Source organism: Elephas maximus, chromosome 14, assembly GCF_024166365.1.
Source record: "Elephas maximus indicus isolate mEleMax1 chromosome 14, mEleMax1 primary haplotype, whole genome shotgun sequence".
Taxonomy (NCBI): Eukaryota; Metazoa; Chordata; class Mammalia; order Proboscidea; family Elephantidae; genus Elephas; species Elephas maximus.
In genome coordinates this window covers 74170951-74180891 of record NC_064832.1, presented here as the reverse complement: position 1 = coordinate 74180891, position 9941 = coordinate 74170951, and positions in this window count along the sequence as shown.

Here is a 9941-nt window from a genome sequence, read left to right as displayed (position 1 = left end):
ATGTTGTATAAAACCACCCAATAGGATTAAGCAACCTTGAGAGGAATTGGAAGATTACTATGCAAAATTAAGTGATTGTAGTCAACTGAGAGGATTGCTCAGTTCGTTGTCAGGCTGGGAGGGCTATGCCTTGAAATATATAGGCCAATCCCACAAAGGTTGGAGGGATCTCACACCAATCAAGAAGAGCCTGGAGCACAGTGCATCCTTTGAACTTGGCATCCCTGTGCTGAGAACCTCCTAGACCCTGGAGAGAGAGAGCTGTAACACTGAAGATGGCCTGAGATGGCAACAAAATGGTGACAACTACAGCAGAGCCCAGGAGTGGAGAAACAGTGACAGCAGTACAAGTGGCGAGAACTATAGGACCAGCAGGTAGCTATGGTAGGTTTACTGATCCATGGAGCAAGAGATCTGAATGCCTTTGAGTAGGAGGCTTGCTGCAAAATGGAGTGACTCCAGGCACTTGTCAATGGAGTTAAAGAGCTATAACACTTGCCTAAGCAGGGCAGGGGTTTAGAGAAAGTCTCCAGGTTCGGTGCGGCTGAAAGAAGGGCCACTGGCTGGCACTGCCAAGGAAGAGCTGAGACCCATCCTGGTTGAAAACTGTCTTGATTGACGACTGTATCCTGCCTCCTGAGTAGTATCTTGTTACTTCCAAGTTGATCCTGATCATGAGTTGTAGCCTGTTACTTCCCTAATAAATCATGTACAGTCATGTACAGCATGAAGTCTTTAGGACGGCGTCTGACCACTTGTCTGTGATCCCATAAGGTCCCATACTCTTTATTTCCTAAAGGGCAGTGAATAATAAAAGGTCAGAAATTCTAATCTTTTTTCTGTCATGAGTGTGTTATAAAGCGCCTCTTTCGTCTGCACAAGGAAGGGGTTAGACTCGACAATCAGCAATGTTCTTTTAGGCTCCAAAGTTAGAATCGAAGCTCATGTGTAAATGAAGGCCTGCTCACCCCAAGTTGGTAGGCTCACTGGTGTGGGTTTGGTTCATAAGGACTCCAAGGCAGCTGGGCCATGGGTGAACTAAGCCCCAGTCCCTGCCACCCAGGATGGCTACACCCAAGCCTGCGCACCCCTTCTATGTGCCCCAAAGTGCACAGACAGAGAACTTCCCAGAGTGAAGGGGCAGCCACCGTTACACATAAGCAGCCTCTGGCACAACTTGGGGAACAAAAATGAGGGGATTCAGCTCAGAGAAGAGAGAACAGAACAGTCACACGAGTGTTATTGTTCACACAATGGCCAAACTACATAACGTCCTATTTCACAGCACATATGGTGGAGGTTAAAAGACACGTGGCTATGATCCTGAGTATGCTCTATGAGTTCTGTATGGCCATGCAACAAATTACCGAACCCAGGACAGAAGTACAGAGTCTTGTGGGGAAGAAGACTAGCGTCAGAAATGGTGTAAAAATTGGAGAGTGGAAGTATGTCTGACCTCTACCTCATAGGAATCAGCTTTGGGTCGATTCTAATCTCTTGCTGCGCAGCTGTTGGGTTTGAACCCCGAACTTTCAGTTAGCAGCCTAGCTTAACCACTGTACCACCAGGGCTCCTTAATGCATATATATATACACACACATAATTTCATCTATGTGTATATACACATACATGTATATACACATATATGTTGCTGTTAGGTGCCATTGAGTCAGTTCCAACTCATAGCAATCCTATGTACCACAGAATGAAGCACTGCTTGGCCCTGCACCATGGTCACAATCATTGTTATGCTTAAGCCCATTGTTGCAGCCACTGTGTCAATCCATCAATCCATCTCATTGAGGATCTTCCTCTCCTCCTCTGACCTTCTACCGTACCAAGCATGATGTCCTTCTCCAGGGACTGATTCCACCTGACAACCTGTCCAAAGCATGTGAGACACAGTCTTGCCATCCTTGCTCTTTGCTTCTAAAGAGCATTCTGGTTGTACTTCCAAGACATATTTTATATATATATGTTTATTTATATGGAAACCCTGGTGTAGTGGTTAAGTGCTATGGCTGCTAACCAAAGGGTCTGAAGTTTGAATCCACCAGGCACTCCTTGAAAACTCTATGGGGCAGTTCTACTCTGTCCTATACGGTCACTATGAGTCGGAATTGACTCAATGGCACTGGGTTTGGTTTTTTGGTTTTGTGTATATATATATATGTATATATATATGAATATACATATATATGTATACGTTGTTGTGGTGGTATGCGGATGTTATGGGTTGAATTGTATCCTCCAAAAAAAGTGTTGTAAATCTTAACCTCTATACTGGTGGTTCCAATCCCATTTAGGAATGGGTTGCCTTTGTTACGTAAATTAGGCAGGGTTAGTGTAGGGTGTGTGTTTTGAGTTAATCTCTTACAAAGTATTAAAGGAGGAGATTAAGAAAGCAGAGATGGGGAAGATAGAGATCCCCAAGGAATCAGGAACCAGGAAAAAGTAACTGAAGAGACAACGACCTTCCCCCAGAACCAAAAGATAGAGAAAGTCTTTCCCTAGAGCCAGCAGCTTGAATTCAGACTTGTAGCCTCCTAAACTAAGAGAAAATAAATTTCTGTTTGTTAAAGCCATCCACTTCTGGTACTTCTGTTATAGCAGCACTAGATAACTAAGACAGCCGTTAAGTTGATTCCGATTCATAGAGACCCTGTAGGACAGAGTGGAATTGCTCCACAGGGTTTTCTAGGATGTAATTTTTACATCAGCAGACCACCAGATCTTTACTCCCTTGGAGCTGCTGGTGGGTTCTAACTACAGACCTTTCAGTTGGTAGCTGAGCACTTAGTCATTGCACCATCAGTGTTCCTTAAATATGTATACTGTTGTTAGGTGATGGCAAGTCAGTTCCAACTCAAAGAGACCCTGTGTACAATAGAATGAAACACTTCCTGGTCCTGCGCCATCCTCACAATGGTTGCTGTGCTTGAGCTGATCATAGCAGCCACTGTGTCAGTCCATCTCGCTGAGGATCTTCCTCTCTTTTGCTGACCCTCTGCTTTACCAAGCACAATGTCCTTCTCTAGGGACTGATCCCTCCTGATAATATGGCCAAAATAACTGAGACAAAGTCTCGCCATCCTCAATTGTAAGGGAAATTCTGGCTGTATGTCTTCGAAGATAGATTTGTTTGTTCTGGCAGTCCATAGTATATTCAATATTCTTCCCAACCACCATAATTCAAAGGCATCGATTCTTTTGCACGCTTCCTTATTGTTCAGCTTACCATGGCTTGGTTCAGAAGCACCTTAGTCCTCAAAGTACATATTTGCTTTTTAACACTGTAAAGGGATATTTTGCAGAAGATTTGCCCAATGCAATACTTCCTTTGATTCCTTAACTTCTGCTTCCATGAGCATTGATTGTGGATCCAAGTAAAATGAAATCCTTGACAACTTCAATCTTTTTTCCATTTATCATGATGTTGCTCATTGGTCCAGTTGTGAGGATTTTTGTTTTCTTTATATTGAGATGTAATCCATACTGAAGGCTGTGGTCTTTGATCTTCATCACTAAGTGCTTCAAGTCCCCTTCACATTCAGCAAGCAAGGCTGTATCATCTGCATATCACAGATTGTTAATGAGTCTTCCTCCAATCCTGATGCCCCATTCTTCTTCATATAGTCCAGATTCTCAGATTATTTGCTCAGCATACAGATTGAATAAATATGATGAAAGGATACAACCTTGACCCACACATTTCCTGATTTGAAACCACTCAGTACCCTCTTGTTCTCTTCAAACAACTGCCTCTTGGTATATGTACAGGTCCCATATGAGCACAATTAAGTGTTCTGGAATTCTCATTCCTTACAATGCTATCCATAGTTTGTTATGATCCACAGAGTCGAATGCCTTTGCATAATCAATAATTTTGAGTGATCTTCAGCAAAATTTTACTTACATGTAATATTAAGGGTATTGTTTGATAATTTCTGCATTCTGTTGGATCACCTTTCATTGGAATGGGCACAAATATGGATCTCTTCCAGTCACTTGGCCAGGTAGCTATCTTCCAAATTTCTTGGCATAGACAAGTGAGGACATCCAGGGCTGCATCCATTTGTTGAAACATCTCAGTTGGTATTCCATCAATTCCTGGAGCCTTGTTTTTCACCAGCGCCTTGAGTGTAGCTTGAACCTCTCCCTTCAATACCATCAATTCTTGATCTACGCTCGCTACCTCCTGAAATGATTTAATGTCAACCAATTCTTTTTGGTACAGTGATTCTGTGCATTCCTTACATCTTCTTTTGATCTTCCTTCATAGTTCAATATTTTGGTCATAGAATCTTTCAAAATTGCAACTCGGGACTTGAATTTTTTTCTTCAGTTCTTTCTGTCCAATTTGCACCTCTTCCTCCATCTTGGCCTTTTTCTCTCTTTCCTATACACTTCCACTCACATTCCTCATTCACAATTTAGTAGATGTAATATTAACATTTTAGTAGATGTCCTTCTATATTTTCTCTATTCATATATTATAATGTACTACAATATATCCATAAATACACAGTCTTATAACTTTGTACACATTTACTTATAGAGCAGCTTTGTCATTGATTTATAAAAATGGAGCTTAGTGTGCTCACTTTTCTGTATCTTGCTTTCCTCACTTAGTAATAACTCATGTAAGTAAGAAAAAATATGCCTTTTAATAGCTGCTTAATAGCCCAAGACATGAATGGACTTTTTTTATGCAACCATTTTCCTATAGTCAATCATTTTATTTATTGTTTTGCCTCTAAGAAGTAGGCTAGAAGAAATCATCTTTTTATTATATACCATTCATCAATTTTTTTTTTTTTTTTCTCACTGGCTTCTAATGTAAAAGTAGACATGTACTCCTCTGTGGTGGGAGGAAAAAGGCTTTTGAGTTAAGGGAATGGTTAATATTGACAATATTCCTGGGGGAATGTAAAAAAAGAAAGGAAATGATTAAGAGAGGAGCAACTGTCAAAAATATGCTCCAGAAATGAAAGCAAATTATGTTTCTAGATCTTCCTTCTCTAATGCCATCAGTTATCAGTTGTCAGAAGCTCTTCTTCTCTAGTTCTGCAACTATAGAACAAGGATTTCAACTAGTTTGACAGATAAACCGTATCAAGACTATTTTACGCTAACAATGCTACTAATGAAACCAATGCTGTTCCCATTTTCCATTCTTCTCTCCTACCTTCTTCTCCTCTTTTCTCTCCTGACAACTCCTGTTCCTCTGTTGCCCTCCATTCTCCTCTGTTTTCTTCTTTCTTAAATTTTCCTTCTGTCCCTCCTCTGGATAGTTCTTGCAGATGTATTTTCTCTGTCTCTTTTCACATGACCTTCATATAGTCTTGCCTTTTTGGCTAAAGAAGAGAGTACCAATCAATTCTTCACACAATGTAAGTCTTAGGGATTAAGGTTTATATCAGACAGATTCTGCATGGCACATACCTAATTCATCCTCAGATGTATAAATTGCTGAACAGCTCTATCTGCATAATGACTTCCGTGATGATTAAAGCCTTCTTAAATTAAATCTGCATTACCTTTACTTCTTTTCTGTAGACAAAAAAAAAAAAAAAAAAAAATCATTTAGCTGCTGATAGAAAGTTATACTGGGGAATGCTAATGTTAAAAAAAAAAGCTAGAAAATGTCTGACTAGAGTTGTAATAATAGTAACCAGTTAGTCCACAACAAAGAAAGCTTGGTGGTGGTGGGTGTAAGTAAAGGGAAACTATGACTACGAGAAGGAATTGAGATGACAAAAAAGCTAGCCTGAGGAGAGTAGGGAGAAAGTAATACCAGAAAGGAAAGGTGATAAAGAAGACATTTAACCCAGTGCCGTCGAGTCGATTCCGATTCATATCTGGAATGTAATAAATTCATCGAAAGGGATCCAAAGGGTAGAGCTAAAATAACCAGCAAGAACTGAGGCGGAACAGCTTGTAGGAACAGCGATTTAGGCTGGAAGTGGAGGAAACTCTATCAAAGAATCTGAGTTACTGAATCAGAGTATTCAGACCATCTACCTGAGCAATTATCCCTAACTTTAGATGTATGCCTGAAACCCAGGTTGCAGGGGCTTGCATGCTTAAAAGGTTAAATAACACAGACATTCTGGGTGTGAACCTGATGGAAAGCCAAAAAAAAAAAAAAAAAATAGATTAATTAGTGTGTTTTACAGGTCTGTATGAAATAGGTCCTCTAACATATTTCAGAAAACAGAAATAATATCCTCATGCATCAAATGAACGATCTAGTCTATTTGGTATCCTTGACCTTTGATTAAGAGTTTGGCTGCTAACCAAAAAGTCAGCTGTTCAAATCCACCAGGCGCTCCTCGGAAACCCTATAGGGCAGTCCTACTCTGTCCTATACGGTCGCTATGAGTTGGAATTGACTCAACGGCAACAGGCTTGGCACTTAATGGAAAATGATTTGTATGACTTCTTAGAATGTTGGTTTATCTATGATTACAGTGTTATTGAAGAAGCCTATTGTTTTATCCCTTTCCTGGTGACAGTGAATGAGAACAGTGACCCAAGTAAGAACGTTTCTGTTGGACACTAGCTCTATTAAAAAAAAAAAAAAAAAAAGTTATTTTTCCCATTAAAATTAACCAAGCCATTACAAACTGCAACTTTAAAGCAAAAATTGTAACATTGTTATAAAATTTCAGTTTAGAAACAGTGGTCAATAGCTGACTAAGAATGAGAATTTACGGCCTGAAGGTGTATTTAACAAGACTGTTTTCTGCGTGGGTAATACTATTGATGCTTGCATTTCTCTAATAATGGGCGCTTGAAGAGTCCCATGCATGAGTCAATATGATTTCTTAATGTGCTCACTTAATGGACCATTTACTTTCTATTTTGGGGTTTATCAAGGCTGCATTATTTATTTAGTTATTTATTGGATTTAGAAAGCAGGCTCTCAAAGCCTATGCTATGCATAGCGTTTATTGAGTACCCAATCTTCTAAACTCTTTAACTATAATGTTCTCATGGCATGGCCCTTCCCTTCTAATAGCATGATTATATACTCTTTTTAATATACTTATTATTTTTCTATTTGATAATATAATTCTTTAACGGCCATATGGGAACCTCCATGCAGCTAGTTAAACCTGGAAAAACTCTTAAAGAGAGCAATGTGGGTGAGCTTTTTCTCCCTTGAGCCACACAAGGTTGTAAACTTCTTTTCTTTCTGTTAAAACTCATTTCCCTTCGTGGTTCCCACTTTGTCTAACATTTTATTGTAATGTTCCAGGAATCTGTTTGGTAGATTTGCTTTAGGACATAACTGTGCATTGCAGTTTCCATTACTATTGTTTTCTCTTAATGAATTCTGTGCCTTTCAGAAAACAATTCTACTTAATCCTTTTGTATTATAGTTGTGTATACTTTTGTATATAATGGAGTCACACACATATAAAGGAAACAAAAGATCAAACCACAGTCTGGGGACTAAATCATGTTTACATTTTGAGTTTTGCAGAACTATGATTTTGGCCAGAAACTGTCAACAGGATAGATTTTCCAGTTTTCCTCTAGAATATTATCTCTGGGAGATTCTCCAACCGCCTCCATCTCCCACCTGATTCTTGATTGCAACGTTCTGACTCTTATAGACTTTCTGTCTAAGTAGCATTCTTTGGTTATTTGTATTTCCCCTAATATTCTTTTCCTCTGCCTTCTGCCTTCCTGCCATCTATCAAACAATTAGCAAATGATTTCTCCACTTTGCTAAGATGCAAATAATATAATACATGACTGTAAAAATTCAATGACTTCTTTAGAGCGATGTAGGACCTCATTAGGGAGAGAAAACATCACAAGAGAACTGATTAAGAAAGAGTTGATAACCACCTTACTATAATAATATCTACCGTTCTGAGATCACTTGATTTATACTAACAGCTTTGTACATGTTTCATTTAATGCTTGTGAGTTTGGGAAACTTCCTCAGTCTCTCTGAGTTGCAAGTTCCTACTTTACACAATTAAAGGATCTTATTGCTAAATATTGCTGCATATATTTTATTAAAACCAGATTAGCTCAGTGAAAGATGTATTACTGCTGGGTGTGGTAGCCAAAGGAGGCTCCATGGAGGAGACACAGTGTGAATTATTACTGAAAAACACCATAAAGGTTGCATATTGAATGAATAAAGAAGTAATATAAAATAAATAAAAAAGGCAGCCATGTGTGTTTTAAGGACAAAGCAACGGGAAGACTGGTCTAACAGAGCTGCTTCTGCCATATAGTAAATCAGGCTCTTTAGAATGTGAGACTGTGCTAAAAAAATTGGCAGAAGCATCAGGAGCACTGTACGACCGCTAAACAAAGAGAAAGATGCACCATTTCTCCAAAGAAAATGGTCACATGCCACCGCTTGGTCCAATGATTAGTTGAAATTCAATGAAGAAGAGAAAATAGGCCCCAAACATAAGGGAAAATATGGGAGGAGGGATACACTGAATATATAACCAGAACCAGAAGCAGCTGGACAGAACTGCGTAATATGAGTGATGTGACTGTCATACAGAGTCAAAGTGACCAGGGAAGGCATTGGGAAAAAGATGCTTTTAAGCAACATTTTAAGAAGAGATGAGAAAAAAATGCTAAAAGGCAAAGGTGACAGGGCAAAGGCAGATCTTTTGCCTAATGTAAATGGTCAGAATCACCAGTGATCATTATCGGATATTGTTTACCAAATTAGTAAGCTTACTTTAGTTTGCTGCTTGCCAATGTTCATGAAAATGTTACTGCAAGAAAATCATAAAATATGTTGACTTACAATATTCATTGAAAAAACATTTTACGTAAAGGTTAAGGTCAAACCTTAGTGAGGAATAATCAAGTTAAAGGGTATTCTAAATTTGAGTGGCGTTTCATCGGGACATTTCTGTGTTAATTTTATGCTGTATTTAGAGCGTTTTCTCGTTTTACATTGGCTTGGCTCTTTTACTTACCAGTTTCAGAAGTTCACAGTCATCTTGCCTTTCGCCCTCCAGCCACACACGCTTTCAAGTCACAGCCCGTTATTTGGGGTTCCACTTGTCCTTCCTGGAGCGCTCTGTCCTGCTGTTTAATAAGACAGCTGTTCTCCGCTGGTGGTCTCTGCGCTCAGGATCCCTCCGCTCTTTCTCAGAGCCAAAGGAGAAACATAGCGAGCTTTCTTTTTTCACTTTTATTGTATTTTGAATTGTTTGGTAGACTTTCAATATCTTCCAATTATAATTTAAGGGAAAAAATGATAGACTATCTTCAAAAAAGATACAAAGAAATTACAATATATTCCTTCTGTCAACAAGGCACATTTGAGGCAGACCTGAAACTGATCGAGATTAAATTTCCTGTTCAAATAGGCTGTTGTTTCAGAACTATTCCCCACTAGAAATGACCATACAATGGTCTAATAATGTAAAATGATTCTTTGACTCATGCGTGGGTTTTAAGTAAACTCAGTATCCTTATAAGATACCTCAGTATATTGTAATAACTACAGTATTATTTTTGGTAGCATTATTATCATTAATTCTTCTGAGAAGTTCAAAACACTTTTTATGCATTGGCTCATTAATTCATATTACTTATCCTTTGAGAAAGATAAAAAGAAACTCTATTTTCCTCCTTTTAGAGATGAATAAACTTAAACAGGAAGAGATTAAGCAACTCCCTTTGGTCTTTGTTAGAGCCAAGATTGGAATCTAGGCATTCGAAAGCAGGCTAAGAATCACAGCTGCTTATCTAAATGTTTCAAGTGCTTTTTCCTTTCCCTTTTAAGTCAGAAATTTCTACCTTTTTCCTTTCTTGTAATCAAGAAATAATAAACTTAGTGTAGCCATATATATAAAAGTATTAAACCCATTGCTGTTGAGTCAATTCCAAATCATAGCAACCCCGTAGGACAGAGTAGAACTGCCCCACAGGGCTTCCAAGTA